Here is a 16288-nt window from a genome sequence, read left to right as displayed (position 1 = left end):
CTTTTAGGTCCGGCCACGGTCTTGGCGGGAGGGAGCTTTCCCTCCGAGCCCCTTGCTTTCCTCGCAGCCTCTCCCCTGCCGTTTCTCGCCTCTTTCTCCTACTTTGCCCCCAACCCTCAACCCCCACCCCCCGTGTCCCTGCCTGCGGCCCGCTCTTCCCTGCTGGCCCCTGGTCGCCGCCGCACCCTCCCACCCCTCCCCCCCCCACCACCCTGCCCACCCCGGTCTGCCACCCCCCCCCTCCGACCCCCCGGGCCTTTTCCCCTCCCCCCACAAAAGCCACATCCCCTACCCAACTACTTGACGCACTCTCCCCTAACACTTCTTTGGGCTTTCCTAGTATTTAAACTTTTCCTAGCAGACTCTAACTGCTTTTAAATCCTTTTCCTTGGGACTCCAACCCAATTTCCTAGCAGACTTTAACTGCTTTTAAATCCTTTTCCTTGGGACTCCAACCCAATTTCCTAGCAGACTTTAACTGCTTCAACTCATGAGATTTTCCATCAAAATCAAACAGACATCCACCAGTAATTCAGTGAGTAGACTAAATTTATCATGTCCAATTTGGCACACTTTGGAAATAATTCAACAGGTAGTGCCTTACCTTTGAATAAGCCGGCTTATGCCCACTCACTTCGACCACTGGAATTCATGTCTGCCCGTCAGACCACCTCAGAGACCACCAAATTTCTCCATCTAAACCTCCAATTCTCCCTCCTCAACCACCGGACGAAGCCCCCAAATGTTAAGGTTCAAATATTGAGGAAGGAGAGTACAAACCACCATGGTCCAGAAGCTCTTGGTCAAACAATGATTTTAATGAATACACGCGTGGGAAGACAACTCTGTACGCAGACAGCAATTGATCTTCGACTTAATCAAAGCATACGCAGATTTTTATAGCATCAGGGTTTGATTTAACGACGCCCCTTCATGCGTCACAGATACATTTTATACATAGATCCATTCAAAACCACAATGACTTTTAACATAGTTTAAAAGAGCGTTGCCGTCGTTTTCATAGCCGGTACATCCTGTTACTGCCGGATGCTCGCTTGTCATCTTGACACCTCAACAGCAGTTCTGCGACAAACTGCTTTTTGCAACCTCAGCAAAACATGATTAAACTTCCACCTATAAATGATTCTCTCAACTGAGTGTGTGTGTCTGTGTCTGTGTGCTAACCACAATTGCACCCTGTTTCACCTCGCGACTAGCTCCTGACCTCTAACCAAACAGAGAGACAGAAACCACTCTCGTATATGTAATAATCGAACTGAAACTATGGATATATCATCTGTTAAATAAATGTTTTAATCAAGAACCTCTACTTAAAAGCTTAATATAAAATGACCTGAAATAAATGTTTTGTAAGCATGTATTGCAATTCCTTCTATGGCTCCAAGTCACTTGCACAATAGATTGTCCGGACATCGCGCCGAACAAAGCTTCCAACCCCCAATTAATTGACCGAGCTCCAACTCTTTAATAAGCACAGATATGCATGTGTATAAAATAGTCATACCTGCACCTGAAATACAAGGTTAACATAATAAACTGTATGCATAACATCTTAAGGCCTTCTTAAAGCTATCTGTTACATTGTTAAAGCAATGATCGTACTGCAGATTATATTATTAATGCAATGGTAATGATAATAATTATTTAACAATAGCAGTAAAATAATTTCCCTGCTCCACACCAGAAATAGTTTATGGGACATGTGTCGTTATTTATGTTTGTGGAAATGTGCATTAAAATTAAAATAAAGATGCTGGTGTCTGACGTTACTGACTTCCCAATTGTGTGGCTTCTGGTGTGGCCTTCACAATTCAATTTCAATTCAATTTTATTTGCACAGCGACAAATCACAACAATATAAAAGTCGCCTCAAGGCGCTTTATATTGTAAGGCAGACCCTACAATAATACATACAGAGAAAAAGCCCAACAATCATATGACTCCCTATGAGTGAGCAGTCTGGAGACAGTGGGAAGGAAAAACTCCCTTTTAACAGGAAGAAACCTCCAGCAGAACCAGGCTCAGGGAGGGGCGGGGCCATCTGCTGCGACTGGTTGGGATGAGAGAAGGAAGACAGGATAAAGACACGCTGTGGAAGAGACAGAGGTTAATAACAGGTATGATTCAATGCAGAGAGCTGCATTAACACACAGTGAGTAGGAAAGGTGACTGAAGAAGAAATACGCATTGCATCATGGGAATCCCTCAGCCACATACACCTGTTGCACTACACAACAAATGCAAGCATGTCAGTTTATTCATTTTATGCAAATCTTTGTACAATTTTAAAGGTAATGCAGTCAAAACTTTGTAAGTATCTGAGTGATTGGATGAAGCGGTTTGATGACGTAACACGCTATTTTAGTTTAAAATACTTATAATGTTATTGTCAAGATTAGTGGAGCGGACTCAGGCGCAGACCGCAAGTTTCTTCAAATCAAAAGTGAATTTATTTACAGTGTTCTCACACGGTGAAATATATATACACACACCACAACGGTGTCTGGGGAAAAGGGGCCGGGGTTCCAGGGTCCGGGAGTGAAAGGGGGCCAGGAGTCCAGGGAGGGGAGATTTCATACAGCCCTCGCAAACACACACAGCTCCTCTTCTTTCCTCTATCACTCTTGCTCAGCTCAGTCACCGTGCACAGGGAAACAGGTCCAGGGGAAATCTATACACAGACAGAGAAACAGTAGTCTCCTGGTTCAGACGTACTCACGAAAAACTTTGCAGAGTGCAGGACGACTGACGCTGACGGCTCAACGATCCAGCGACGAGTAGAGCAGACTCGCCATCTTCAGTAGGACTCCAATTCTCATAATCAGCGGCAGGTGTGCTGATCATCTCCAGGTGCGTGGGCCAGGAGCAGGAGCCATACTGAGCTCCGCCCCGGCAGGAGAAAGAGAGAGAGGGAGAGGGCGAGAGAGAAAGGGAGAGCAGAGGTTGAGAGCGGAGATAAACAAAAACAAAGCGCCTGACTGCTGTCAGCTGGCGAGGTGCGGGGACCATGACAGTTATGATAAATGGTAGTTTTGTTGTTACTTTACATATTATCCATCCTTCAGTTTCAACGAAACATGACAGTTAGCAGTGTAATAATTCCTCTGTGATAAAGAAAAACTAGCTTGTTTTCTTTTTGTGTGGGAGCTCGCACAGTGTTTCAACTTTACAGACTTTTTAATTTGAAAGTCCTGTCAGTACACTTCCTTTTTACATAATTCACATTGCCCCGTGAAGGGCAACAGTCGACGTCTGCTTAGCCAGGAAAGCGCTTCAGCTTGGTTTCTTTTCCGCACATCTCCTCTTCACTGTCGGTGGCTCATAGACATGTTAACAAGCTGGACGTATCAAACTTTGCTTGATTTTGCTGTTACCACTAGCTGGGTCCCATTGATTATAATATACGATGTAACCATGGAGACAGTCAGTCACGTGAGCTAGCGGTGCACGTTTACTACAGTGAATAAGGTGATTGCGTGCACACGCTGCAGAGGGTAAAGACATTACTTCAATATTGTTTTATATTGATGTATATTTGCCTTCTGTTGACCATCACCTCAGGTTCACCATCACAGTTTCAGCATACAGATGCACACTGTCTAAATATGAACACATTCAAAAACTCATGTCTCAGAAATAAGCACAGCTGTTCATGTTTGTCATTAGAGTTTTATTTGTAAGAAAATTATGAGCTTCATATTGTGCATTAAATAAAAGAACATTTCACAACTCTGAGTCAACAGAACAGGAAACCGAAATGTCTCTAATGTGTACAGTGTAGTGTAAGCATTAAAAGATCATAAAGGAAACACTAACATTTATGTCAGAATCAGAATCAGAAAGGGTTTTATTGCCAAATGTTGAGCAGGTTTACAACATTAGGAAATTGCTGCGGTGCTTCAGTGCAAACATGCTGTCATAAATTGCGCTTAAATAGACATGAAAAAATAAAAGTAAGAATAAGAATTAAAAGTGCTACGTAGAAAGATATATGCATGAGATATACATGAGAATAAGAATTAAAAGTGCTACGTAGAAAGATATATACATGAGTGCAGGTGGTGATCAGTGCCAGAACATGGAATGATGCAGTGAACACAGCGTAGGGTCATGTGTTAGTGGTGGGGACAGTCGTACGTTTAATGTTCATGTGTCCAACAGCAGAGGGGAAGAAACTGTTCTCATGGCGAGAGGTTCTGGTGCGAATCGACCGGAGCCTCCTGCCTGAGGGGAGCAGGTCAAACAGACTGTGTCCAGGGTGAGAAGGGTCAGCTGAGATCCGAGCTGCACGCCGCAGTGTCCTGGAGGTGTACAGGTCCTGCAGAGATGGGAGTCTACAGCCAATCACCTTCTCAGCAGAGCGCACAACACGCTGCAGTCTCTGTTTGTCCCTGATAGTGGCTCCAGCGTACCACACGGTGATGGAGGAGGTGAGGATGGACTCGATGATTGCGGTGTAGAATTGCATCATCGTCCGTGTTGGCAGGTTGAATTTCTTCAGCTGCCTCAGGAAGTACATCCTCTGCTGGGCTTTCTTGATGACGGAGGTGATGGTGGGCTCCCACTTCAGGTCCTGGGTGATGGTGGTACCCAGGAAGCGGAATGAGTCCACAGAGGTGATGGGGGTGTCAGACAGGATGATGGGGGGAGTGGAGCTGTGTGCTTCCTGAAGTCCACAATAATCTCCACTGTCTTCTGGGCATTCAGCACCAGGTTGTTGTGGTTGCACCAAGACACCAGACGTTCAACCTCCCTCCTGTAGGCAGACTCATCCCCGTCCGAGATGAGCCCAATAACGGGATGAAGTGTAGGGCCATGTTGATGGCGTCATCTACAGACCTGTTGGCTCTGTATGCAAACTGCAGGGGGTCCAGGAGGGGGGCCGTGAGGGTCTTGAGATGGGAGAGAACCAGGCGCTCAAATGACTTCATGACCACAGATGTCAGAGCCACGGGTCTGTAGTCATTTAGTCCAGTGATCCTAGGTTTCTTGGGGACAGGGATTATGGTAGAGGACTTGAAGCAGGCAGGCACATGACATGCCTGCAGTGAGGAGTTGAAAATGCCAGAAAACACTGGGGCCAGCTCGTTTGCACAGTGTCTGAGGGTGGCAGGAGACACACCGTCTGGGCCGGGAGCTTTTCGAGCATTCAGACTCTTAAACTGCTTCCTCACATCTGCTTCATGAATATGAAGAGTTGTGGTGGGAGGAGGTGGTGTGAAATCCTCTTTTGTGTGGGGTGAGGAGGGGGGTGTTGTAGGTGAACAGTTTGAAGGTGGTGATGGCTCTATGGAGGGGGGAGAGGTGGGGGAATTAGTGTCTAAAGTGCCTCTATTGTTGGGGCCGTTGGAGGTGTGAAGGCTGCCTGATGGCTCGTCAAAACGGCAGTAGAAGTCGTTTAGGGTGTTGGCTAAGAGCAAGTCGTCAGTGGAGTGGGGGGTTTTAGGCTTGTAGTTGGTGATATTCCTAAAACCTTTCCACACAGAGGCCGAGTCATTCTCTGAGATCTGCTGCTGCATCTTCTCAGAGTGCTGATGTTTAGCAATGTCCACTTCTTTAGTGAACCTGTACTTGGCCTCTCTGTAGCAGTCCCTGTCTCCGCTTCTGAACGCCTTTCTCTTTTCCAGCCACAGCTTTTTGAGTTTAGGAGTAAACCAGGGTTTGTCATTGTTATAACTCACCCTGGTGCGTGATGGCACAATGCTGTCCTCACAGAAGTGGATATAGGAGGTGACAGTGTCCGTAAACTCGTCCAAGCTGTTAGAAGCAGCCTTCATTGTGTCCCAGTCTGTAGACTCCAAACACGTGCGAAGCTCCTCCACAGCCTCGTTGCTCCACAGTTTTTTTGTCCTCACGACAGGTTTGGAGAGCTTCAGCCTCTGTCTGTACGCGGGGATTAGGTGGATCATGACGTGGTCAGAAAGTCCGAGTGAAGCGCGGGGCACCGCGCGATAGGCCCCGCTGATCGTGCTGTAACAGCGGTCTAATGTCCTCTCTTCTCTGGTCGGGCATTTAATATACTGCTTATATTTCGGAAGCTCATGGCTCAGATTGGCTTTGTTAAAGTCCCCAAGAGCAATGATGAGAGAGTCCGGGAATGTCCGCTCCATGTGCAGTATCTGCTCCGCGAGTGCGCACTGAGCTGCCTGCGCATCCGCGTCTGGCGGGATGTAAACAGCGGCCAGGATGAATGAAGCAAACTCCCGCGGAGAATAAAACGGTTTGCGGTGAATAAAAAGGTATTCCAGAGAGGAAGAGCAGTGCTGAGCAATCACTGTCACATCTGTGCACCAGCCACTATTAATGTAGAAGCAGACACCTCCACCTTTGGTCTTACCAGAGAGAGAGGCCTGCGCGCAGCAGATGAAAGCCCTCCAGCTTGAGCGCGCAGTCCGGGATGTCCTCACTGAGCCACGACTCCGTAAAACATAACACACAGGAGGAGGCAAAGTCTCTGTTCATGCTTCTCATCAGGGCCAGTTCGTCTATCTTATTCCCGAGTGAGCGTACGTTGGAAAGGAAGATCCCAGGAAGAGCAGTTCGCAGTTCGCAGTCCGCGTCTCCTCAGACGCACGAGTGCGCCGGCTCGCTTCCCTCTCTTTCGGCGTCTCACTTTCCTGATCAGAGTCTGCAGTAAATCTGCCGCAGATGCGACAAATATTGGAAATAGATCCACAGGTGTTGTAGTCCTGTAGTTAAGAAGCTCTTCTCTGGTGTAAGAATATCCAGAGGAGTGCCCAGACACAGAAGAAATGCACAAAAACAAAACAGAAGTAACGCACCGAAGCACCAGGGCATCCATACGCGGCGCCATCTTGGATCATGTGAAACATGTGAAACTAATTGTAATAAAAAATGAACAGGTGGTTTATAGATGTAAAAGAAAGAATCTGAAAACAACACTTTTTTGGTCTAAGTGATCAAAGTAGAAAACAGAACTGATGTTCAAGAACAAACCGTAGCTGCACTAATATTACACATCTCCATTGTTGTGGTGAACAGACATGTTGCTTTTAAAACCACATGCAGTGTGTGACCGTGACTGTTCACTGAGACCATGAACGCCACTTCGCTGAAGCCTTCGCCTTCTTCTTCTTCTTCTTCTTCTAAATTGGAAGCAGAAGGAGCACGAGCTGCTTTGATCTACTGAAAGGAAAAAGCAGAACATCTGAGCTGAAATCATTAAGACAGGAACAAATTCAATGCAGTGTCTCAGGTGGCTTAGCCTGTTACAACTGTTGATACAAGCTAAATACGGTTAACACACAGTGTCAGGGAGCTCCAGTGTGGGAACTAGTGGCTTTAGGTTTGTAGTCATTTAACTTTCATCCATTCATTCATTTAATTCAGGAGGAAGAAATGTCAGGTTGGTGCAGGCTGGTTACATGCATTTGGTCCCATGCTGTCTTTAACTAAATGACTTGGTTCACTTTATGGCTGGGCTGTATGTGGGGTTATATCATGTTATTTGGGCAGGAGTTCCTGTCCTCTGTTAGACTTAGAAAGTTTCTCCATAAGCAGAGTTTCTAACACTTATAGCACATCTGTGGCTGACAGCTTTTTGGTGGCTCTTTTCTCTTTGTGCTGAATATCAACACTGTGATTTCTTAGACTGTAAGCTTTACTTCAGCACAACCAGTTGTAGAAGCTGCCACTCCAAATGTCTTTTGATAACAAGAAAAAAATACCTTTTCAGTCCACGGCCTGAAGTTCTTCTCTGACATCTTCTGCCATCAGCTTTGTCTGCTGGTTTGAAGACAATAAACCACAAAAAAGATGATTTAGTCACTTTGTCCGCATCATGCAGCTCGAATGTGTCGTGTAACGATGTTGAATAGCCGTCGTTATCCCTCTGCTGTGTCAGTAGGATTGTACTGTACAGCATCTCATTGATATGTGAGGAATGCTAATGTACCACGATAACAGACTTACATCATTAAAACATAAAGGACAGGAGATATTTAGATATTTTTATATTTATATTACATTTTATAGCTGATGGATATTACTAAATAGATAGAATTTACTAAATAGCTGGATGAACATGAAAAATATGTCTATAATAACAAATGACCATGAGAGCCAGTAGAATTAATTCAACTGGACACTCAAAAGACGTCCTTAAATGCTCTTTAAGTGGCAGAACAGATGAACAAACAGTTAATCGCTTACTTGAGATGAAATCTGCTCAGCTACTTTGAAAACAGCTTCTAACTGGTTCCTCCTTTAACAGGAGGTTTTTCAGACTGCATGTAGCTGTCCTCTATGTCAGCTCACACATTTACATTTATGTCACACTTATTTCTGCTTTCCCATTTTATAATTATTACTTACATTTTGATTAGATACCTTGAGTTTGTAAATGATCAGATTACATAATTGGAATACAATGTATCCAATTCAGGGTTGCGGGAGGATGAAGCCTATCCCAGCTGATACAGGACAAAGACAGGCTGCCAGTTTATTGCAGGGCTAACACGATATGTGTAACAGAAAATCCACTTAAATGTTTGATATTTCTTATAATAAGCAGAATTATGACTATTATTTAAAGGTTTCTTTATAAATACATTTTGATTTTTTATAACCTCTAAAATATAAACCTGAGCCGTTTCAGATTCTGACCTCTGACCTCACTGCAGCTCCTTCTTGGAAGTACGTCTGCTTCTTGTCTTCCCCCAGTGTTGACCGCCTGCCCTTGATATCACGTACTGTACCTGAGGAACAAAAAAGGACAAACACTTGCCTTCATTTAAGAAGTACATTCATACAGAGGTAATCTATGGAAACACACTAGTTCAACCTTTGGGAGATATCAGTTCCTGTGAAACATTTCTGTAAATGAACATCATGTGGAGAATGAATGAAATGAGTTCTTCAGGTGACTCAGCAGTCCCACACTGACAAATGAAATCTAGTTAAACTATTAAGCATATTTGCTCTTCTGAAATCTGTGTTAAACAACAACAAACATAAATTAGTAACAAAAATACAGCTGAGTAGAGGCTTTACAAACCACCAGCAGCCATAATGCTAAATTTTAATCTTCAAATGTTTCTGAGCCGTCTTCAACCTGCTTTTAACACATTACAGTCCCACAGTCAGTGCAGCACTGGTGTCAAGCCAGCCTCCAATTCGAGACTTGCAGTCAAGCCAGCCTCCAGTTTGTTTTACGTTCTTTGTGTATTCAAAGTATTACGGGAATGGATGTGGAAACCGGATTTCAAAATAAAAGCCAACTTCGAGTGAATTAACAGATATGGTTTTTTTTGTTTTTTTTCTCTTTTCTACTTTCTTTTCTTTCTATTTTTACTGCACTTTACATACGTCAACATGTCAAACTGTTTGCAGTCTATCTAAAAAGAAACCAATTCAAAGCACGGGCATGGAGGACTTCCTGGAAAGTTAGCTGGGAATTTTTTGGCTTCAATTTCACACATATTTGAAGTGCTTTGAGGAAGTTGTGCATTTACTGTCTTTTAAGTAACTCACTCTTGGGATCCGCTTGAATGTATGCTAGTTTCTTTCCTAATTAAATCATGTGAATGTCACCTTGTGGCTTGGTATTCTCAGCAAAACCATGAAGGTAGGTGTTGTGGAAAGGACAGAGAGGAGCAGCATTATAAACAGTAGGTGCTGTAAAAGGTGGTGTTTGGCAGGTGAGTCAGTGGCTCCTAATATAGAGCCAAGTAGTAGTTGTGGGTGTTAAGTGTTGGAGGTGTGACTGGACTTTTTTTTTTTTTTTTTTTTTTTGCCTGTCCCGTTTGGCTCTTTTGCCATCAGAATTATTGTCTAAAGGCGAAAGAAAGATGCCCAACGGATTTACTTTACCAAACTGACCATCCCAGCCTTGCCGTAATGGTCCATTTGATTCACCTTTTATTGTTTATTTTATTTTCACTTGCTGAATACGGGATAGACTTGACTGGGGGAAAGAAGGGGAGAAAGAAAGAGGGAAAGAGAAACAGCTGAGAAGAGGGACGGGGGAGAAGGGCAAAAAAACAAAAACCAACAGAACGGGCAGAAAAAGAAAAAAAATGCATCTAATTAACAATTAACAGATATGTTAAGAACATAATAACATATAATTTAGCCTTTTTTTTTTTATTTTACAAACTCTAATGAACGATCTATATGACACAGCCTTGTACCCTAATTGTGCCCTGTCACTATCAAGGTCATCTTAGTTTGGATTTCAAAGTAAAAGCCCTGTGAATCTTCATTTTTGAACTACTCTTTCAATGACTTCATAATGCTCTGAAAAGCAAAAGTCATATTTCCAAATACTATTTGAACTTTGTATCAACACTTTCCAACCGCAGTCTTTTTCACAGTGATACCGATATCAATATCAAGTCAGTCTGATTTTGCTTTTCATAGTAATGGCCCTTTGAAATTGCCGATATTTGACTTAATCTTCTAACGATTCAAAATGCTCTAAAATGAAAAATTCTTGTTTCCACAGGGTAATTCCACTTTAGATCAACAGCATACAACCCCACAGTGATGCCATATCAATATCAAGTAATTCTGATTTTGCTTTCAAAAATAAAAGCCCTTTCAAATTGTCCATAATTGACCTAACTTTCAGTGATTTCAAAATGCTCTAAAATGGAAAGTTCCTGTTTCCACAGGGTAATTCCACCTTAGAATTATTCTGAAATGTTTTTTTATTCTTTCTGTTACTCACATTTATGTTTTGATGATCTCCAAGGCCCTTTAATTTATAATTGTCTTTTTGGTTTTTTCTTTTTACTTTGTTTGTCAAGTATTCACCACATTTAAAACCCACAAAAAAAAGACAATAGTTAACTTTAAATTAGTACAGAGGTGGACAATAAACTCAGCTGTGGTGTCTTTCGTCTTATGCAGTCAGAGAGATTATTGAATGTTTGGGTGGATGTATTTTCCTCTGTGGTGGGTTACGATGTGCGCCCACCACCCAAGGCTCCGTGGGGCTTGGTGGTGGTGCTAATGTAGGCCCCCGTCCGGATGGGCCTTTGTGGCTCCAGGGGTGCCTACTTGGGTCAGCGGGGGACCTGGCCCCACGAGAGAGTACTTTGCCTTCACTTCCCTCCCCTCCTCATCCCTACTCCATCACACCGCCACACATGCAGGGCTTTGGCGTACAGTTGTTTCACTGAGGTTGGGTGTGAGACATTCCTGCTGTGTCCCCTTCCGACCACCTGTACCTCAATTTTATTCCACAATCTATACATCAACATCACTTGTGCTGGGCATGCTGAATGGCGTCCAAGGGATGGTCTGTGTATTCAACCTCTCCTAAGTTGCCGGTGCCCACGTCTCAATTTTAAATACATGTAGATGGTAATGTTTCTTGGCAGGGGCCGTGCTGACACCAATATTTATTATCTACTGTTACTTATACTTATCTAGGTTGTGGATGTGATACTTGCTGTTGTGTATTGTGTTATATTTTTGCTTGTTTTCTTTTCTGTTTTTTCTTCCAGTAGGTAATCCAATGGAATTTACTGTCTTGTGTCACCGTCCCACATCCCCTCTGTTTTTCCCCATCTTTTGAACGTCTCTTGTCTAAGTCTTAATATTTCCTATCAACCACTTATGTGTATTCCTTTGATAATAACTGCAAATTTAAATTTTACAATAAAATGATTGAATAAATAGAGATATTTAAAATTTTAATCAAGTGGAGCAATATTGCAAAGCCATAATGGTCCACTTGAAAAAAACTAAATCTGTTGGAGAGCCTATACCGCCCACTACTGGACATGCGAGCTTTGAGTGTCTGACTCTGTCGACATTCCAAAAACTAGAGGTGAAAACATGTCATTTTAAACATAAAAGTCTTGTGCAGAAAAAATGCCGAAGAAGGAGAAGGGGTGAGTTCGTTTTTTAAGTATAAACTTTAAATATTAACTTTTAAAATTTGCTAACAAAGTAGTTCATCTCCAATTACATGTAATTGAGTAATCAAGTCTTGTAGCTAGGGATGGGTACCGGTGTCCGGTGCCATAAACGGTAGTAACCAGACCGAAAAGCAGCGCACATTTCGGTGCTTTATTTCGGTGCTTTTTTTTCCTGAGCTGTGATACACTTCTAGCCAATCATTTTATGTTTCCAAGGATAGTAGGCGGGGCCAGGTACGTACGTTCAGTTAGAGCAGAGCTACAGATTAAAAATGCCCAAGGTGAAGCGGTCAAAAGTCTGGCTGTACTTCGCAGCAAAATATGCAAACTCAGCAGCCTGCAACAAGTGCTTTAAGGTGATACTGTGATGCTGTCAAAGGAGGTAACACCTCGAATCTGATGAAACACCTGGTGACGCATAGCGTTTTTTTTTAAAGCCGAGAAATGCGCCGTATTTGATAGCTTGCTGCGAGACCTCACACCGAGCACATCTACTGCGGGTGTGGTGCCTGTTATCGGACCCGGATTTAGCAACATCCCCAAAAACCCGAAGAATAGAGTCCTGGCCCCTAGCCCTGCCAGTGTAGCAGAAATGATGAGGATGATGATGCAGCAGCAGCCGTTCTTCTCTGCGTGAGTAGCTTAATGTTGTTCGTGTGTAATTTACGTTGAGTAGGCTAACCACGTTATTACATTAATGCATGTAAGGTGAACTAGCAAACATCATCATAGCTACATGCAGGCTGTCTTCTTGTTTGATGGCAGATACTCCCTTCACCCTGGCCAAAAAGGCTAAACTGACCAAAGAAAAAGTGGAAAACAGCTAAACATGAGAGGTTTTGGACAAAGTTTGTGTTTTTATCCATTGTTTAAGCACTTCTCCAGCCAAGAGTGATCCATATATGCCCTATAGCTGCAGAAAAGGCTAACATTGTTATCTTTTACAAAAAACCAGCTGAACATGAGAGGTTTTTGGACCAATTTTGTGTTCTCCATTCTTTAAGCACCGGTTTGAGCACCGTTTGAGCACCGGCACCGTTTCAAAAGTACCGATTTGGCACCGGTATCGGATAAAACCTAAACGATACCCATCCCTACTTGTAGCCTAGCCTAAGATATTAGCTAGTTTATTTCTGATTGTAAAAATGTCTTTTTTTATGTGTAACACTTAAAATTACATTTATTTCACCATATTATTACTGGGGTTTTTTTCGATAACAGGCTTCGCTATGAGCAAAAACAAAAAAGATTTGCGCACAGGACTCAGGCAAAGTTGTAGCATAGGCAGAAATTAATTAACACGTGTTCTATAACAGGCACATCTGTTGCTAACAGGCAATGGCTTTTTAACATCAAGTGCTGCACATTTTCTTCAGGGGCATTGCATTTCACAAAAACATGTTCAAATAGTACTTGAATAGAAACAAAGTTGATAGTTTTGTAATTAGTGGCACCGATTTAAAATTGTTCTCAATTCATTGAGAATATTATACATATTCTTTATAAAATGTTATGATAAATTATTTAGTTAAAATCAAATTTATTAAAAATGTATGCCTGTTCTCTACAGAACTTGTCTATACCAGTCAAAGGGGATTCAGATAATGGACAAAAGCCACCAGAGCAGGTTCCATAAATAAAATTCTATGTGTTTGACATCAAATATGTTGGTATACCAAATTTTAGTCAATGTGTTACTGTTGAAATTATCCCTAAAATTAATATTGTTACGGGTAATGTCATTTTCAACAGGAAGAACTATCAGCTGCCGCTTCTCTGTCACCGGACATCTCCTCACAGGAGGATGGACAGCTGTCTCCTGCGCAGGTCAGTCTGTCTGTACTATCATAATGTCTTCTTAACACTTCCATGTAATTACACTAAAGTTACACCTCTCAACTCATGTAATAGCAACCAGAAGAACTATCAGCTGCCGCTTCTCTGTCACCGGACATCTCCTCGGAGGAGGATGGACAGCTGTCTCCTGAGCAGGTCAGTCATTAAAAATGCTTTCACATAAGTTATGATTGGCGCTAGGATCATTGTTTAAATGACCACTTTATATTACATAAAAAATATTTTTAAAAACACAATATACAATTAAATAAAGAATTTTATCAAATGTTGTAACATAGAATGAAATTTATATTTCATGACACTTCTCAACATGAATTTTTGCTATATATTCTGACATTAGAAACACTGGTTGTTAATATACTTAAAATACACAAGTATTTCAGGTATATTTACTGATATTACGGCAGTTATGTAACATGGACAAAATGTTTTCTCACAAAATAAATTTTTCCTCTTTTTTAGCCTAACAGCAACTCATCTGATGATGGATTCATAAGAATCAGGGTCCCACTTGCAACAAATTTTTTTTTCCTGAAAAGGAAAGAATGGACTAATATAAAAAATAAGAGATCCCAAAGAGGATACAAGGACTACAGTGGACAAATCTGATTTCAGACGGAATACGGACAGTGTTTCCATATTGTTCCTTTGCCTTCAAAAGGCACAGAGTCAAGGCTTTGGACTCAGTAAGAAAGGGCCCTTTCTTCTGGTGTCTGGGTTACTGCAGTTTTGAGGATTGTCCAGTCACTGTCACTGTCACTGTAGATAATGAAGACGATCTAAAGGGCAAAAGTCAATTTTCAAGGTCTCGAGTGTGTGCACAACCACTATGAACTAAGAAGAAGACCTGTAAGAGCTCATAAGAGAGATAAAATTGGCCATGAATTGGAAAAGCAATTACCTAGAGCCATGTATCTGGAAACAATGAGCAAAATGGATGATGAGTTGTGCAATCGGGGTGTAGAGATGAAGTTCCAACTCCTCAAGTGTTGAGAAACATAGCCTGGAAATCCGAAAGAAAAGGCGTCTTCATCATATGAGATTATGAGTCTCCAGTTAATGGTGGCAAACAAGAAGAACAACCCAGAGGATGTATTGCAGAAAGTGATGTTACATCCAAAAGGTGTTTTTTTATGGTCTTCCAGGAGCATTGAGATTTTCCAGAGCCGCTGTCGGGAGGACATACTTTATTTGGATGCTACAGGAAGTATCATGAAAAAAAGAAAGGGTTCGCCTCCTTTCTATGTTTACGAACTTGTAGTAAGAAATCCACGGAAAACATCCTCTCCCCTACCAGTGGCTACATATTTAACATGTGACCATACCACTGCCTCAGTTACATATTTTTTGGAAGCATTTCTGACTGATGTTGCAAGGGCCTTTGGGCGCAAAGCCATGCGTTCACCTTTAATGCTTATGTGTGATGGATCTATGGTCCTAATGCAAGCTATCTGTTTGTAGCGTTTTGCAAAAAAAACTCTCTGACACAAGAATCATTAGTAGAAAAATCGCTTCGGGGAAAAGGAAAACAAGGAAGACTTCGGAGGTCCAATTCTTCACGATGACCCTTAGTCATGTTATGAAAGAATGCCAAGGAGATCGTAAAAAGTAGTAAGTGTAGTCCTTTTAATATGGTATTCACTTGTTTGGTTTTTTATGTGACATGTGACATGGCATTCATTTTCAATTTGGGAAAACATGTTACTAGTGTTTTGGAAACACTTAAAGACAATTTTGTTCTTTAACTGCAGTGCACCAAAGAACTACCATCTTGCAAGTGCACACTTTTGGAGTCTTCACTACTGCAACTTCCATTAAAAGAACTCACTGACATGGTGCAAAGTGCGGCAGTTGTTTTGGGAGTCCATGTATGGTGAGATTAGAAAAACTTTTCACAACCGCAGTTGTTGATGCAGAAAGCCAATGTTGATGTTGATGGCATGACAGAAACTCAAAAGCTGATGAGACCTGAAGGTAACTGAAGTCAATTTTTTATTAAACGAAAGGCTAAACTTTTGCCTCTTATATAGCTTTTAAAAACTTTGGAATAGCATAATAATCACAAGTCACAAGTATTTTAAAATGTTTTATTCAACATAATGTTGGGTTTTTAGATTGATAGATATGAAAGATGAGTGCACACATAGTTCAAATCACATAATTATTCTGTTTTGTCTGTTGGCTAGGGGAGTCAGGCAACAACTCTTTGGGAAGGACATTTTAAGAAGCTCAGTTCCAAACACATCATTGGAGATGGATGGTGAGGCAAACCCTTACTACAGCAGGGGCTCATGGAGCACTCAGCAAATAGCTTTCTTCCTTTTTCCTGGATTATGGTCTCAGATAATTTAGGTGTAAGCCATTTTAAAGTAGACAGTAATTAGTTTATAAATGAATTATCACACATCAATATTATTCTAGCTTCAAAATCCAAGGTGACCTTGGAGACATGGGCACATGGAGAAATGTATGAGCAGTACCAACACAAATACAATGCCTTAAGAAAGTCAAGAGACAAGTAG

At 42.0% G+C, this 16288-nt stretch overlaps 1 long non-coding RNA gene across 1 annotated transcript; it reads right to left on the bottom strand.

The window, feature by feature from the left end:
* Window positions 1–6888: 6888 nt before the first annotated feature.
* Window positions 6889–8257, bottom strand: LOC120747145. The gene is made up of 3 exons (XR_005699057.1): window positions 8194–8257; window positions 7710–7767; window positions 6889–7167 (listed from the first exon to the last, which is right to left on the bottom strand). It is a non-coding gene; the product is annotated as an uncharacterized LOC120747145 (long non-coding RNA).
* Between the last annotated feature and the right edge of the window lie 8031 nt (window positions 8258–16288).

Source organism: Simochromis diagramma, unplaced genomic scaffold (assembly GCF_900408965.1).
Source record: "Simochromis diagramma unplaced genomic scaffold, fSimDia1.1 OVJJ01000419.1, whole genome shotgun sequence".
Classification (NCBI taxonomy): Eukaryota; Metazoa; Chordata; class Actinopteri; order Cichliformes; family Cichlidae; genus Simochromis; species Simochromis diagramma.
This window is presented reverse-complemented; position numbering and strand designations above follow the sequence as displayed.